The sequence below is a fragment of the Indicator indicator genome, chromosome 25, assembly GCF_027791375.1.
Source record: "Indicator indicator isolate 239-I01 chromosome 25, UM_Iind_1.1, whole genome shotgun sequence".
NCBI lineage: Eukaryota > Metazoa > Chordata > Aves > Piciformes > Indicatoridae > Indicator > Indicator indicator.
In genome coordinates this window covers 13,257,479-13,273,560 of record NC_072034.1, presented here as the reverse complement: position 1 = coordinate 13,273,560, position 16,082 = coordinate 13,257,479, and positions in this window count along the sequence as shown.

The window sequence follows — 16,082 nt, the reverse complement described above, 5'->3', positions numbered from 1 at the left end:
CAGTATCACTAAGACAATTACTGAATCACTGAATCGTTTTGGTTGGAAAAGACATTCAAGATCATCAGGTCCAACCATTCTCTAACACTGCCAAGGCTGGGGCTAAACTGTGGCCCTCAGTACCATGTCTCTGCCTCTTTGAAGCGCCTCCAGGGATGGGCATTCAACCACCTCTAGTCTCGGAGAACACTTTCAGTCAAAGAAGTTTCTTCTAATATCCAACCTAGACCTCCCCTCAGGCAACTTGAGGTCATTTCCTCTCCTCCTATCACTTCTTACTAGGGAGAACAGTCCAGCCTCCACCTGGCTCCAGCTTCCTCTCAGGCAGCTGTAGAGAGCAGTGAGGTCTCCCCTCAGCCTCCTCTTCTCCACACTAAACACCCCCAGCTCCCTCAGCTGCTCCCTTCTCTCGTGGAAGTTCTTGTACAATTTGGAGAAACTGACAAATTATTCAGCCGGTTTATATCTGACATGTTCTTTCTGTCAGGACATATCTTATATTTGTTGGTTTTTAAGTATGCACAATCCTGAACTCTATATAAAAGGAATAGGCATAATTATGCTTAAAAAATGCAGTGGAAATTCCAACAGTGATCCAAATGTAATGTTGACTCAGAGGCACTTTTTTATTTTTTTTTAATACAATTAGAGTTTCCCACTTTCTAGCAATGTCTTCCAAAGCATATTAAAAGGAGTAACTTTGAAATTGATGCTGACTCTGAGGCAACAGAACTGAGGTAAAGCTAGCTAGTGGTACCTCAGCACAAGATACTAAAACAACCTGGTAAATGGGATAGTGATGAGTAGCAGAATTCTAAGGAAAGTTAAGGGTCCAACTTGCTAACCTTCCCAACTCAAAAGAACCAAAAAAAAAACACCTCAGCAATGACAAAACCAAACTTGATTTGCAAGCCTGCTACAGCTATCTGTTGCTTACAAAAGGCTTTTTGGTGTTTTTGTTGTGCTTTGGCTGTTTTCTTTTTAATTAAAATCACAATAAATTGAAGATCACTGAGCCTTGCTTCAATATAGAAGGAGTTAGATAAAAGAATAATTAAATTTAGTTTTAAATAATGCAGTCTTGAGATTGAGTGGCTTTTTGATAGCAAATAAAAAGCACCTCAAAAGATCAAGGGTTTAAAATATTAGAGAAAATGGTCTTCTGAGGAACACAAAGCACATAATTGACCTCTGACAGATATTCACTATTCAGAAAGATATGGATTATGTTGACTTACTAAACACTTGAAAGGGAGAGAAATTCTTGTGATTCTAATGAATGACAAAGAAGCAAAACTTTCACTGTGTATACCTGCTGTTTCTTCTTTGCCCAGAAGGTCATTTCTTGGGATGTTTCTCCAGTACTAACTTCTGTCAAGAGCAGATTGCTGGGGCTGATTCTGGCTGGTAAGTCAAATTGCACTTCCGCTCTGCAAGCAACTGCAAGGTGAAGTAGGTACAGTGCAGGAACACAAAAGATGGGAAAAGGGAACAGCAATATTTCCCCCTCTGAGACACTGGTTACAGCACCAGCACGTCTTTTAGGAAATGTTTGTGTCCCTGCTGTCCTCCTAAGATGCCCTACTTCAGCCACTGGAAAGAATACACATCCCAAGTGATCCATTAGCAAAGAGAGGGATTGGGAAATGCACACATAAGAAAATTGGATCCCACAGGCCCTTTTGTATTTTTTGTGCTCTGTGCAGGATGCACATCAAAGGGAGTTTTGCTTTAAAGATACATTTCTTGTTCTGATAAAACCTTCTTTGTGAGAATGCTAATAATCTCTTCAGTGCAAGGAAACTTCTTTTTTTTTTTTAAGCTTTGGCCAATGATCCAGATTTTTCCCATCTCCATTCCAATAACGTTAGTCTTCTGAAGTCCCCAAGTGCACAAACAAGATAGATTGTGGTAAACTCTAACGGCAGACACTCATTTCACTGGAGTCACAAGCAATATATTTTTATCCATATATCCAGCAGCAAAAAGCTCTGATATGGTAATTTTTACCTCCTTTACTTCCTTTTCTCGTCCTTTTTTTTGTATTCATCTCACTGTACTTAAACCAAAAGACACAGGGCTGTGTATATGCATTCATATTGGAGAGCTGGAAAGAACATGTGCTACATCCACCAGAGAAACCCAAAGACTAGGGTTGGCTTAGGAAATATTCAGGCTGGTCTGGGTTATCAGGACCAGCAGCAGAGGAGATAACTGGTGCAGAGGCCCAGTCAGGCTGTTCAGGGCAGGACGGTTTGCTGGGTCAGGTTTGCTGTTGCCACTGGTATTTTTTCTACCCACCTACCTTACAAAATTCACTCCCAGCTATCATGGACCTCTTGTAACCTGTTGAATAAAGCACAGCTTCTAGTTTTAATGTGATTCCTTTCATAGCTTTTGATTTTCCTGCCCATTCAGAATTAATATTTTGGCAACACTTTACCATAGTAGCTTCTAGGGGCTCATATCCTTTTATTTTTTTCCAAAAGTGAAATTAGAATTCTAACCCATCTTTGGCTCCTTGATGCCTAAGTTGCTCTTGAAAACTTTAAGCTGTAACTTGTTACTAAAAAAAAATACATTTAAAAAAAACCCAAATAAACCAAAACCAAACAAAACCCCTAAACAAAATAAACAAAAAAAGGTATTGAAAATCCAAATATTGATATTCATCCTGCTCAAAGAAGCAAGATTAAAACACAAATGGGGCTGAGGTCTGTGTAAGCATAGCAAACAGAACAGACAGCTCTTTGTAATGCAATCACAGCTATGGTGCAGAAAATTTCATCTCCGATTAAGAATGGGAATATTGAAGGAAGTATTTTAATTTTCTAATACCTCATATAATAGAGAAGCAGCCTTGGAATGCACATCTGAGAGTGCATAATCTGAGAATTAGCTAAAGAGACAATGGCAGTTAAAGATTGTTTAATTCAAAAAGCCCAGAGCTCAAACAGCACAAAACCAGCTAAGTGCTACAAAAGCTGAAGTGAACAAACTGCTGGCCTTGTAATTATTCTCCCAGCAGGCTCATAAAACAATTCCCAGCATGCCCTCCTGTCTCTTCTGGGGATATTTTGACTAAATCTAACAAAATAATGGCTGCAGTCACCTCCTTTTACAGTCACTTGCAGTACAAATTGGATGCAGTTTCAAGTCCTTGAAGAAACTGATGGCTCTGATCAACAGCATTTGACGGTCAGATGCAAACCACCCTGGCAGACATGCAAACCTTCTAAAGGCAATTGGGAAAATCATCTGTGTTTTTTCCTAGACTGAGAAATCCTCAAGGAGGAATGAGGCTTTATGCTGAAATCTGCAGTTTTGGTATGTTTCTTTTTAAAGGGAAAGGGATTTTTAAAAAATATGTGGTGGTCAAGATGGGAAGTGGAGCTATTATCGCAAGGAAGCTGCAAAGCTACACTAGGCATCCATGAGGCTTCAGGGTAGAAGTGGTGGGAGAGCCCATTTAGGTTTGGGGGTCTACAGGAAGAAACTTTAGTCCTAATGTATTACAAACCTATCCACCACTGGAGATTTCTGTTCATTTTGGATGGACATCAAAATGTATCTCTCCCTCTACACAATGTGGAGCGGGAGCAGTACTTGTGATGCATGTCAGGATGGTCCTGTTGAAAGCAGTTACGTCGGAGAAACAAACCACAAAACATGATTCCTAGTGTGTATGCTGTCTGTGTCTTGTCACACTTTGGGGGGAGTTAGGGGAGAAAAGTTATGAATCTCTGATTGTTTCATGAACTCATGTCCTTTAAGGTGAAGAAAAACTATTAGCCTTTCTCTCTTCTGACTGCTTCACATCAGTCACAGCACCTCATTACCATGCAGCAAGGCATATAGGTTAGAAATAAAGCAATAAGGTATTGCATGTTAGGAATAAGGACAAAATAGGTTAGTCAGAAAGAAAACCCTGGAGTATTCCTCCTGCTGCATCCTTAGAGAGCAGTAGGAGCATGTTTGGTGACTGCCCATCCAGCACTGGCCATAAGCCCACTCCACTTTACCAGCCCAGGCAAGATGTTCTGGCTGCCCCTTTCCATGTAATACTAGGGAGGGAGGAAGCCATGATTCTAGAAACATTTGCTTGTAAAAAGATTATAAAGTGGGAAATGTTACCTTAAAAACCTCTTTAGATCACTGAATCCTCATAAAGCAGAGCATTTTAGTGTTGTTCTTTTGCGAGTGTTTTTCTTCCTTGACTCTACATGTTTTACAAGCTTAAGAGAGCTGAAAAAATCCAGCTTGCCTTTGGAGAAAGATGTTTTCATTGGTGACAATTCAAAATGTTAGACTTATTCAAAACATGACATTTGCATGTCTAAGTGGATAGATCCGTTCCAGTGCATGAGTTAGAAAGTCTGCTCTCATCTGTCATTGAGTGTATGTGCTTGAAACACGTTTCTCTCTCTTTTTTCTTTTTTAGGTCCTTGCCAACAAACTTCACCATCTCAAGTTACAGAATCAATACTGAGCTGACACAGACTGCTATGGTTTTACAGTCTGCTATGGTTTTTACAGTCTGCTATGGTTTTCACAGTCTGCAAGGCAGTATGTTGAATAATGGATGACTTGCACCAGATTTCATGGTAAAATCAAGTTAACACCAGGGTCAGCCAGAATATTCTTCCTTTAATTCGAGAATTGCAAATATTCTTTCTATTGTAACATGCCAATAGAAATGTGATCCCTAGCCTTTGCAAAGCAGAAGTCCATGTGAGATAACTGGCAATTTCCTGTACCTTCCAGAGAGATTCCTTATCTTCCTCAGTCTTCAAGAGATCTGTTTCTCCTTCAACTGGTCTGTCCCACTGCCTTTTCCTGGTCACATTTGCTATGCCAGGGTTGCTCCTCTCTGCACTGTTGCCTGTCGTTCTGGATCTAACACTGCCAGCCCTGAGACCAAATTAATTAACATGAGCATATGGCTGCAACACTTCCCAGATCTGCCTGCTGCTTGCAGGAGCACAGATCCTGCAGGACTCGCCTGCATGGCATGGTCAGAGCTAGCACAGCTGTGCTACAGTCACAGCCTTTTTGCTGTCCCCATAAGAGGAGATTCTACTATTCCCACTGAATTCAGTGGAGGCAAGATTTGGCAGCTGCTCCTTCTACTCAGTCCCCAGAAGCTTCTATCTGTAGGTACAGGCATCATGGGATCAAGCTGGACAGCTCCTTCTGTCAGGATGGGCAGGAGTGCAGGTTACAGTGGCAGGGACCCAGCCTCACTCTGCCTGCTGCAGGCGAAGGCAGAGCCAGTCCCTCCATTTTTTCCAGCCTTCCAGCCGTTCTCCTCAGGTCCCAAAGGCACTGACCCACTCTTTTATCTGAAAACTTCTGTTTTAAGATGTGGTCTGCGGAAAAAAAAGAGTGTTCCTTTTCTTTGGGGTATTTTCTTTTCCCCCTGCACATCTCATTACAGTCTGGTCTGTTTCAACATCAAAAGTGCTTGTGTAAATATATACAACGAGGAGGAGTGATTAGAATAATCTAATGCAAATTTCGAAGGCTCTGAGCAGATCTAAGAAATCAACACTGTCATAAGTTTTATTTCCACAGCCTGGATGGAAATAATACAACTGAAATACAGGTTGTGCTTCAAAGTACAGCAGGGTTGGAATTCTGATAAGAGGATTGCTGGCAGGTGGGGGGGAGGTGGAACACAGCGAACTCTTTCCCCAGTTGCAGGCACTTGCAGATGCCTTTTGTTTGTTCATAAACGCCTTAAAAATGTAATTCCGACTCCACGAGCGCCGAGGCACTCTTTTCCATTAACTTTTGCCATCTCCTGTCTTTACACGTCCCCATCCGTCCCCTGAGCCTGGCTCCTCCCGGGCATCCCCCCGGCTCCGGCTGCCATCTAAAGGTGGCCGCGGGAAGTGACGCTTCCCTGAGCAGTATCCCGGCCCTGCCACCCCTTTTGCCACAGGCAAGGATCCCTCTTCGGGTAAAAGAAGCCTAGCAGAAAAACAGAATACTATGTCCAGATTACCTGGAGCTAAGAAAAAGCAGTGGTGGCTGAGCCTCTCCAGGGCTGGAAGAAAGATGGGAACAGTGTCTAGCAGGTCCTGTTTCAACAGGACAAGGGTGATGGTTTTAAACTAAAATTGGGTAGGTTTAGACTAGATAGAAGGAAGAAAGCTTTACAATGGGGGTGGTGCAACACTGTCCCAGGTTACACAGAGATGTGGCAGAAGCCCCATCACTGGAAATGTTCCAGGTCAGGCTTGATGGGGCTGTGAGCAATCTGCTCTGGTTGAAGATGTAACTGCTCACTGCAGGGGGGTGGAACTACATGACCTTTAAAGGTTCCTTCCAACCCAAACCACTATATGTTCTATGATAAAGGAGAGTCACATAGAGAAAGGTGCATAGGACCTAATCCAGGTGGGTTTCAAATACGTTCAGAGAAGGATACTCTGCTTGCACACATCATTGCTAAAGGGGACAGTGAAGAAGGGAGTTAAGATGTAGAGCTACTCTGGCTCCTGTTTGATGGGGACATGAGAAGCCTCGTTAAAACATCCACTTCAAATTGCAGCTCTCCTCAGGCTGCACCACTTTGCCTAGCAGCAGCAACGAGCAAGTTATAAAAAGGCTCCTGAAGCCACCAGATCAGAAGGCAGCTGCCTTCCTGAGGTGGGGGGGGGGGAGTGTGGAGGGGGAAGGTTGTGGTGTGGTGCAGAGCAAATGGTGCATTTGACCCTCAGATGGGACTGAGTCTCCCACCTGAAGCTTGAGGAGGGCAGATTTAGACTGGCTATTAGGAAGAAATTCTTTACAGTGAGGGGTGGTGAGACACTGGAACAGGTTACCCAGGGAGGGTACAGGTGCCTCCTTCCTGCAGATGTTCAAGGCCAGGTTGGATGAGACCTTGAGCAACCTGGGAGGTGTCCCTGCTCATGGCAAGGGGTGTGGAACTAGGTGATCTCTGATCCAGTCCAAACCATTCTATGACTCTATGAACCTCTTTTCCATCCACATTATCCACTGAGGCCCAGGTCAGCTCCAAAGCCCAGAATGCTTATTTCCTCCATTGGTATCAGTTCCACCCAAAGTGCAGCAGGCACCTCAGCAGGGAGCTGGTGGAGAGGTGGCACATCAAGGGTAGGCGTATGTCATTTTTTTTAATTCTGAGGACAGGCATTTTCATGAGAAAAAAAGGTCCATTTTCAGATCAATATTAGGTGACCAGTTCAGAAATAAAAGCCTTTCCCTCAGAATTGCAAATCATCTGGACTCCTCTAACATCTCCAGGGCTCTAATGATCTAAAAGCAGTCTTTTTGCTGTCTGCAAAGCAACTGTAGCTTGGCCTGTGAAGGACAATTTCATTTCAAGTGACCTAGGGAAGCAATAAAAATGCAAAGACAAAACGGAAAGAAATATTTATTTGAACACTCATGGTACTATTTTTATTTGCATCATAGAGATCATAGAGCAGTTCTGGATGATCTTTCCACTCCCTAGAAATTGCAGTGTTCCACAGTAGCAAACGCACAGAGTTTAAGGTCAATGTCAAGTCATAAACCAGCTGCAAGTACAATTTAAGCATTTGCAATTATGGGCAAAACAAGAAAAAAGGCAGTTTGTACTCCATCTGGAATTCTGCTCACTCTGTACACAGTGTTAATAAAATACAGATGCAGCTCAGGCCGGTGGCAATCGAAAGTCATTAACATCAGAAGCTGTTCAGTGGCCTGCATGAACGCTGCTTCGCTGGGCTGAGCCCAGTGCCCATCAGACAGACGTCTACATTACAGCCAGAGCCTTGTGTTGTTGGCAAGGACCAGGGGTGCCACACATTTTCTCACTGAATTCCCCTTTTGGAAGTAAAGCTAATCGCTCCTGGACACCATGGGGTCCCTCCTCCCCGGCACCATTCGTGCTCATAACACTCATGGTCTCTGAGGGCAGTGTCCATCTGCAGGGCTGCTGGTAGAGAATACAATGCAGACATGCACAGGCCAGCCCAAAAAGCTGTGACTGGGCCAAGTGCAAGGAAAAGCTGTCAGATCGACTGTTCTGCATGGAGAGGGGTGAGACCTCCTCACCACCTGCCCATCCAGAACCTGCCCCTTGTGCTGACTGCAGCTAAAGGCACTGCTGCAGAAAGAAGACAAGGTGTACCTGCAGAACAGCTCTCTGGGTGCATGGCATCCAGCACTCTCAGGGATGGGCTAAAAGACCTGTAATCAGTTAGAAGAAAAAGATCAGTAAGTGTTCTCTGCTGTGTGGCTTCTTCCTAACCTGCTTGTGACTTTTTTCCATGGGAGATTTGTAGATAGGCTACGGAACAGGCTGCCCTTGAAGGTGGTGGAGCTGCCATCCCTGGAGGTGCTCAAGAAGCCTGCAGGTGTGGTGCTTCAGGATACACTCTAGTAGTCATGGTAGCTGGGTTACAGTTGGACTTGATGATCTTAAAGGTTTTATCCAACCTTGATGATTCTGATTCAGAGCTTAATACCAAGGCAGCATCTCCCACACCACTCTGTTTTGTCCTGCTCTCTGTAAACAAGCACTTGGTGTGAGGCAGACATGGTGGGTTTCCAGCCCACACTTTGCAGGATCCCCTGTCTGGGAAGCATGGTCATTTGCTGCCAGCAGAGTGTGCCTTAGCCCTCCGCTCAGCCCATCTTTCAAGCCTCATTGGATCCATATGCTTCAGACCATCAGGGTGATTTTTCGCCTAGTTTTTGCATAGGTATGACTTGTGGTTTTCTCATCCATGCAACGATGGCCATATGCTCCTGGGTACCAGCAGGAACAAGAAAGAAAAGCTCGGAGAAGTGTTCCAGTCACTAGCACAGCTGCCACCCACAGTGGGTGAGTGAGCTCCAAGTTTTCCAGTTAAGACTCTTCTATGATGCGACCTTTTACACTCAAATTTCTCATGCACCTCAAAGGTGGGAAATCATATCCTGAGTTATTCAATCCCCCAGTCCCACCTCAGATAATATGATTCACAGAGAAGAGGAAAAAAAAAAAAAAGTTGAAGGCTTTTCCCATGAAAATACAAGTAAATGTGGTTGTTAGGGCTGTAAGGATCTGGAAATATGTATTTGTTCACTCAGATGCTTTAAGGAGAGTACAAGGCATAGCAAGTGAAAATAAAACAGGTCTGATTTATACAGTACTAGAGTAAAAAAAGTATGCAGAAAAAACGCAAACACTCATTTTATATATGCTTATGCACATTAGCTCTCTAAGTGATTATAGTCTCTAACATCTAGATTTTCACACGGTTTTGTAATGCTTCAAAGGGATATAACTGCAAATAGACAAGAAGTTTCCTTTCTCTCATTTCAGTAACAGCAAATGCATATTTTTGCTTTCAGAAGCTGCCTCTTCTGTCAGTTGCACTTACATTTTTTTTGTCTGCTTTTATGCTGATAAAATTCCACTGACGTCAGCTGTAGCAAGCCTTCATGCTTGATAAATGCATGAGCAAGAAGAGAATCAGGGTCATGCTAAACAAACAAACGTCAATCATCAAGGCATACGTGGGGCCTGTAGCCTGCTCAGAGGGAAGGTAAGTAGAAGGGGCTTCGTATGACTCTTCCTCTGTCCTCAAAGCTAATACAGGAATGGCTTTAGAGAAATAAAAGCTTATTTTATGCCTTCTGGTTTTGACTTGTGTGCTGCCAGGGGAAATGGTGTTGAAAAGGCTAAAGCCACTGATATTTTGGTGTTGTGAAAGAGTGAGAATGTAAGCTAGAAATTAATGGGAGTGCTCCCTTAAGTATATGATCCATTAAGTTGTTTTGCAAAGCTGAGAAATGAAGCAAAGAGTATTTTGTTAAAGTCAATATCCCACCGGCATGAAAGCAAGATTAAGATGTCACTGCAGCAGGCCAAGCTCTTCCAGTAAGGACACAGGTATAAATCCAGAACACCTCCAGTTTAGTTGAAAGAATCACCCTGAATTCACAGAGATGCAGCTGAGAACTAACCCAGAACCTATATCCCCAACTGGATATCACTGGGCCAGAGCACCCAAGGCTGTGAACAAGCCAGTGGCAGCTCCCTGGCCTGTGTGCAGAGAATCTCAGCCAGGTGTTGATACAGGAACAACATAGAACACTACAGGCTCCTCCTGCCCACTCCCAAGTGAGGGGTACCTCATGCCTTTTTTTGAGAGACTCCTGTTTTGTTCTAACTGCACGGAGCTGCTTATCCTTCCAAGAAAATGAGATGTCCATTCAGTGGAGAAAGAAGGTTGGATTATTAGAAAGGAGGTTGCATTATCATTCTGTAAACAGCATTTATAAAATTCAGCCATTAATGCTTCACCCCCAGCTCTAGCACTGAAGGACACCACTTCCCTCTGTCCTGGCAGGAAAGATCTATTACCAGTTTTCACTGGTGTGTATCTTAATGTGCTGCTGCCTTTTTCCTACAACTGCTGACTACCTTGACACTATAGTAGCACTGCTCAGCAATTTTCTGCTCCCACTGCCAGACTTTTCAGTTGGCATTCCAGAGTATTTTCTTCTGCTTTACCTGCAGACTTGAAGGGCAGGAGAAGGACCTCCCAAGCTTGGCCTGAGATGGATTTGAACTGGTTTTTGCAGGGGTACTCAGCTGCAGCAGGTTTTCTTTCAACCTCAAATCAAAGGATGAAACAAAGGAAAATTTCTCTCTGGTGATTTTCTTTACCTTGCCTGCCTGAAATCTGAATAAAAAGAGAAACCATGCATCTTAAAAAGTGCCAGCTTCAAAAAATTGGCACTGACAGAATGTGGCAGATCAATGGAGGTTTGTTGCTACAAGGGGAGCTTTAACTGAAGCTGTTTTCCCTTGGTCTGCTGCCAGGGACAGCAGCAAGATCTCTGAGGAGCTCAGGAGGGAAGAGTCTGGAGGAATTCCTTTGTGCAGTGACTACAGACCAAGAGAAACCTCTTAGCCATGTACATTTTTTACAGCCAACAGCTCAGTAAACATTAAAAGCAGACAGTATGCCGTTGAAAAGAAAAGCAGCTCAGTCCTCAAATACCCTTTTCATGGTATTCTGCCTCCAGGTTTCATGAAATAGCAGGGGAGATAAAACACCTCTGAAGAAGTTGGGTACCTCTCCATATTTCCCTCTGCATTTGACATACTGGGATCTAAGAAGTAGCAAAAGTCTGAAGCCATCTCTGCCCAGAGTAAGGGCATTCTTTCCACTGTCAGCTCAAGAGAAGACCTCAGCAGGTATTTTGTCCTAGTGAGGACTCTTACCCCAGCATAGCAAGAAGGCTCTTTGTGAAGGTTAGCATGCCTTGACCTGGGATTTCCTGGATGACTCACAGACTGGAGGTGCAGTCAGTCTGATGCTTCCAGAAACTGACATATGCAGTACCCTTCTGGAGCAAAAAGGTGTGGGTCCTCCCAACACTTCCAGGGTACAGTAAACTTAGAATCAGAGAAATGACCTTCAAGATCATCAAGTCCAGCCATTATCTAACTCTGTCAAGTCTGGTCCTAATCCACGTCCCTTAATACTGCACCTCTGTATCTTTCAAAAGTCTCCAGATGTGGGGATTCAACCTGCTCTCCTTGTGCCCTGGAACCAAGCAGCATGTTCACCCCACACACACAAACAGCACAGCTGACATATACCAGTTCGTATCTCTCAAGCAGTAACAGAGCTATGCTGAAGTTAGCAGGACTGCTGCTGTGACCAGCAGTCACATTTAGTGAAGGGTAGGGTCAGGATCCCTGTCATTTCACAGGCTGAAAGTAACTCTGTCCTCCCAGTTCTGTCACACACTTTCTGAAGCAAAAATTTAATTCATTTTTTTTCCTGGAAATGAAACAGGTGCTTTTAATAACAAACAGAGCCCTTGGGTGCTGCCCCTTTTTAACCAGATGATAGTGTGGCAAGAAACCATCTCTCAGTGTGATAACTTCAGCCTTATCTCTAAAGTAACACATTTGCCTGATCAATCAAATATAAACATGCAATTTCAAATAGCTACAGTCTGGCTCTTGGAAATTCACTACATCTTCAGACTCCCCTAAGCTGCATTATCACTTTAGTTAATAAACTTCTCCTTCACCTTACAGTGTCGTCCCATCAGGACTGCTTTCCTTTAAAAGAAACCATCTTTGGGAATTTTTGGCTGCTGAGGGGTGAGGAGGAGAAAGAAAACCTGAGCTTGGAGAGGAAGAAGGATTGCTTTTCTGGTTTGCTTTTCTTTCTGTGAGTATAAATTTTAGACAATGAGTAAAGCTTCCCCATCTGTGACTATGCAGAAGTAGGTTACACTGCCTAAAGCAATTGCCACTTTTTATAGAACTCCCTGCTTTATTAGTTTTATACTTTATAGTTACTTTCCAGGGTTATAAAAAGTAGATAATTGACATCACAAAGATAGCTTAATACCTGGATGCATTTGAAACTGCATCAGTACTAAGTTAGCTCTTTCAGCTGGCCAGTGATGCGTTTCATGTGTCCCTTGGTTGTTCTCCATGTTAATCAGACAAGTGGCAGAAGGACCTCTTTTCCTCTGTAATATTTAGGAGCCAATCTGGCCACAAGCTACTCTTCTCCTGATAAAAGAGCAATGGGATAAACCTGGAATCCTACTGCTAGGAGTGGTGGCTTTGGTAAAAGCAGAAAATTCTATGAATCTGCTGGATCTTCAAAGTGTCAAAGAATGCAGGTTTATTTCTATCAAAAATGAGTGCTTTCAGAGCTTATAGGCACAGATGGAGAAACAGCTTTCACCTTTTCAGCCATCAGGAAAGATTTCACAGTGCCTAGCAGTGCAAGAGTGAAATTAAAGACTTCTCTTTCCACGGCAGAAATAAGAATGAAGACTATGGATTTCTGCTGCAACCAGATCTCATGACTAATCTGAACTGCCTAGGACTGTGTGCAGTTCCAGCACCTCTAAATATATTGCAGTATAGAATAGACCTGGGAATTCCTTCTACTGGCACCTCAAAAGGTATTCTTTCAGCCAATCGTCTTAGCAGCATCCTTTTCCCTGCAGAGTGTGGCCATAAGGGCAAACAGTTCAGTCAGGGTGCCAGAAGTTTGCAGACAGCAAGAGGAGTCTCATGGTATGTGAAAGTGGCTTTGGAAAAGCTGTTTTCAGACTGTTTTGAAGCAGTGTGAGGTATTTTGCTGTTCTTACAGTAACAACTGGAATGGACACCTGGTACCTCAGCACATGCCTAACTTTCTCAGGACCAATTGCACAACTCTCTTAATTTAAATGACAGGAAATGATCATTTGCTTTCCTCCTACACTAAACACAGAGGCAATCTGAGGTGAGTCTTTGGGTTTATTTTAAAACCACAGCCACTAATACTACATTTCCATATACTCATTAATTTGGAGTCTCAGAGGGTGGCAAGTCCTGTTGTTAGCAGAATACCAAAGCACACAAACAGCTTTTTGTGCTGGTCTTTCTGTTTAGCTCCAGAGACAAATGTGGTGTGCTGCTAGCTGTGGTTTGCAAGGCTGTGCAGAGGCATTGCTCAAGGGAGCTCAGGCTCTGCAAGCAGCTGGAGCTCTGCTCTTTGCCTTGGTCTTTGATTAGACTCGATTCTTTAGGCAGAAATGGCTCCCTGGAAACCAGTGCCTGGTGCTGGGCTGAGAGTCCTGAGACAAGAATTGCCTTCTGCTCTTCCCAGCTGCCAGCTCTGGGTAAATAAAAGTGAGCTGTGCTTAGGCTCTCTGTCACTTACCATACTGCAAAAGTGCCTTACAAGGCTTCAGTTGCTGGATATCACAAAGCAAATGAGCAGTATCAGTGCCAGAAGAAACACCAATGCTGGGGGAAAGGCCATGCAAAGTTGCAGCCCCTGGCTGCGGTTCAGCAAGTTGTGTTTGCATTAGCAGGAAACCCCCACTAGGTCCTACAGACTCAGAGGAAGGGGGACATTGTCCAGAGACCAGTTACCCAGTAGACAGACTGTATTTCACTGGCATCCAGCTCCCTGTAACACAGTCATGGCTTACTGGGTGCTGGGAATCAGCTCCTGCTTTCCAGCTGGACCTAAGTGAGTGAGCAGAGAGTCTTTGGCAGGAGGTAGAAGTGCAGAGATTGAGATGAGCAAGGGACTGCTGCCCACCGAACACTGCATGGCATGCAGGGGCTGGAACAGACAGGCACAGGAGAACCATCCCTCAGGTTTATTAATCACATGGTTTGACAATATTCCATATATCAGAACACAATGCAGATACCACACTTAGCTGAGGAAGGAATGTGACAGGTCATTTGGCTTTTGTTCTCACCCTCAGAAATTTCAGCAAAGGACCTGAGCTTAGCTGGAAAGAAAATAGCATGTCCTGGAGCTTCATGGGTCAGATCACTGCTTGGGCTGATCACTGCTGCTCTGCCAGCTCCAGCAACACCTGTCATCCCAGGGTATGCCCCTGCTGGGCTGCAGCTTAGGAGACCAGCAATGGAGCAGGTGGGAAGACCTCTTAACTTTCTCTGTGAAGTTGGAAGCAAGTTGATTATCTGACAACGACACATCTCCAAAAACTTTCAGATATGCTTGAATGGCACTGGAGGGGCTATGGCTCATTTTTTACTGTTAATAATCTGATACAGCTAAAATAATTTTTTTAATACCCAAAGAAAATGACAGCATATAAAAGACCATGATGTTATATTTTAGTTTTCTAGAAGCTGAGATTGTCATATTAATGTATTATGAAGGCATTGAAACAAGAGTGCTAGTATTTTAATGATACAACATCCAGGGCCAGTAGAAAATATGTATCATCATCTGTAAATTTGTTTTAGATGTAAGAAAATGGCATGGCATAGAAGATCTGTCACATTTTAAATAGGATAAATGTTATTTCTAGTTTATGCTGAAAGAATTTATGTTAGAAGCAGCAGGAAGGTGCAGCAGGATTCAGTGCTCGATCACACAGCATCTGCAAAGGTGCAGAGGGACCATGGCAGCTCATCTGACAGCAACAGGCAAAGGCTGTGGGTAGTTAAAGGGCTTGCTGCTGATGAAGTCCTGCTGCTGAGAAAGACCACTCTCAGCTGTGCCATCATGGAGCTTCTGTGGTGCAGAGGAGCACTGGCTGGCGTTCTGGTCTGGAGTCATGCTGCATGGGGGTGAGTGATGATTTAGCTTTCTTTGTGTAATGGTCAGAGGAGAGAAGATGGTTCATAGATCTGGAGAGGAGTGAGGGGAAACTTATAGTGTTGAGTGAGCTCTGGGGCTTTTTGGGGTGGCTATGAAGGGCTGTGGGAAGATTCTGTGTCTATGTTCTTTCATCCCATAGCTGAGCCTGGGGGAAGGTTTGAGCATCCTGTGGTGCAGTGGCCCTGAGAGAGCCCAGGGAATGGCTAGTATACATCTCCACTCCAGTACCAGTAGAATGTTGGGCACTGAGCCACCCTCAGTTGACTTAAAACCTGAAATCAAGGTCAGAAATGTTGCTTGCTGGAAAGGCTTCTTGAGTTGTTAATTTGCTGATGGCTTTGTGAAGTGCTGGGCAGAAGAAGAGTGGTGTTTTTCTGAAGGTGTGAGAAACCCTGCCGGTACCTGCTGTGTTTTATGTTGGCACTAACCTGCTTCGAAATGATTTCTGATGGTAGATCAGAGGGCTGTGTTTGTGCAGTATTGGCATGTAAAGGTCATGATGGATCTTTGGAAAACATTAAATACCAAGAAAGTGGGGAGGATATGCCAGGAATGCAATTTATCATCGAACTTGTAAATTATTCTCAAGGTTCCAAATCTGGTCACAGTGGTTGTGCTGCACTAACTGCCTAGTAAGAAATTGTATCCTGCTCCCTCTGAAGCTCCCTTGGAACTGTTAATGCTTTGGCAAACAAAACCCCAAGGTTAATCTCTGCATAGTGCTTGCTTAGCCGGTGCTTGCAGACTGAAGAGGAAGGTGCAGGAAAAGCCAGTTGTAAGCATATGGTATTGTCTCTGCATCCACTTCTTACAAAGCACTCAGTATGGCTTTGTTGTTCAGCTGTTGATAGATTCATCTTTCTGTTGCTGTTTCTTTTTCTCACTTAAATCCATGCTTCACAAATAACACAACACTCAGTAATAATAACTTCTGTATAAGCTTGTGGAAACATTCTGTTA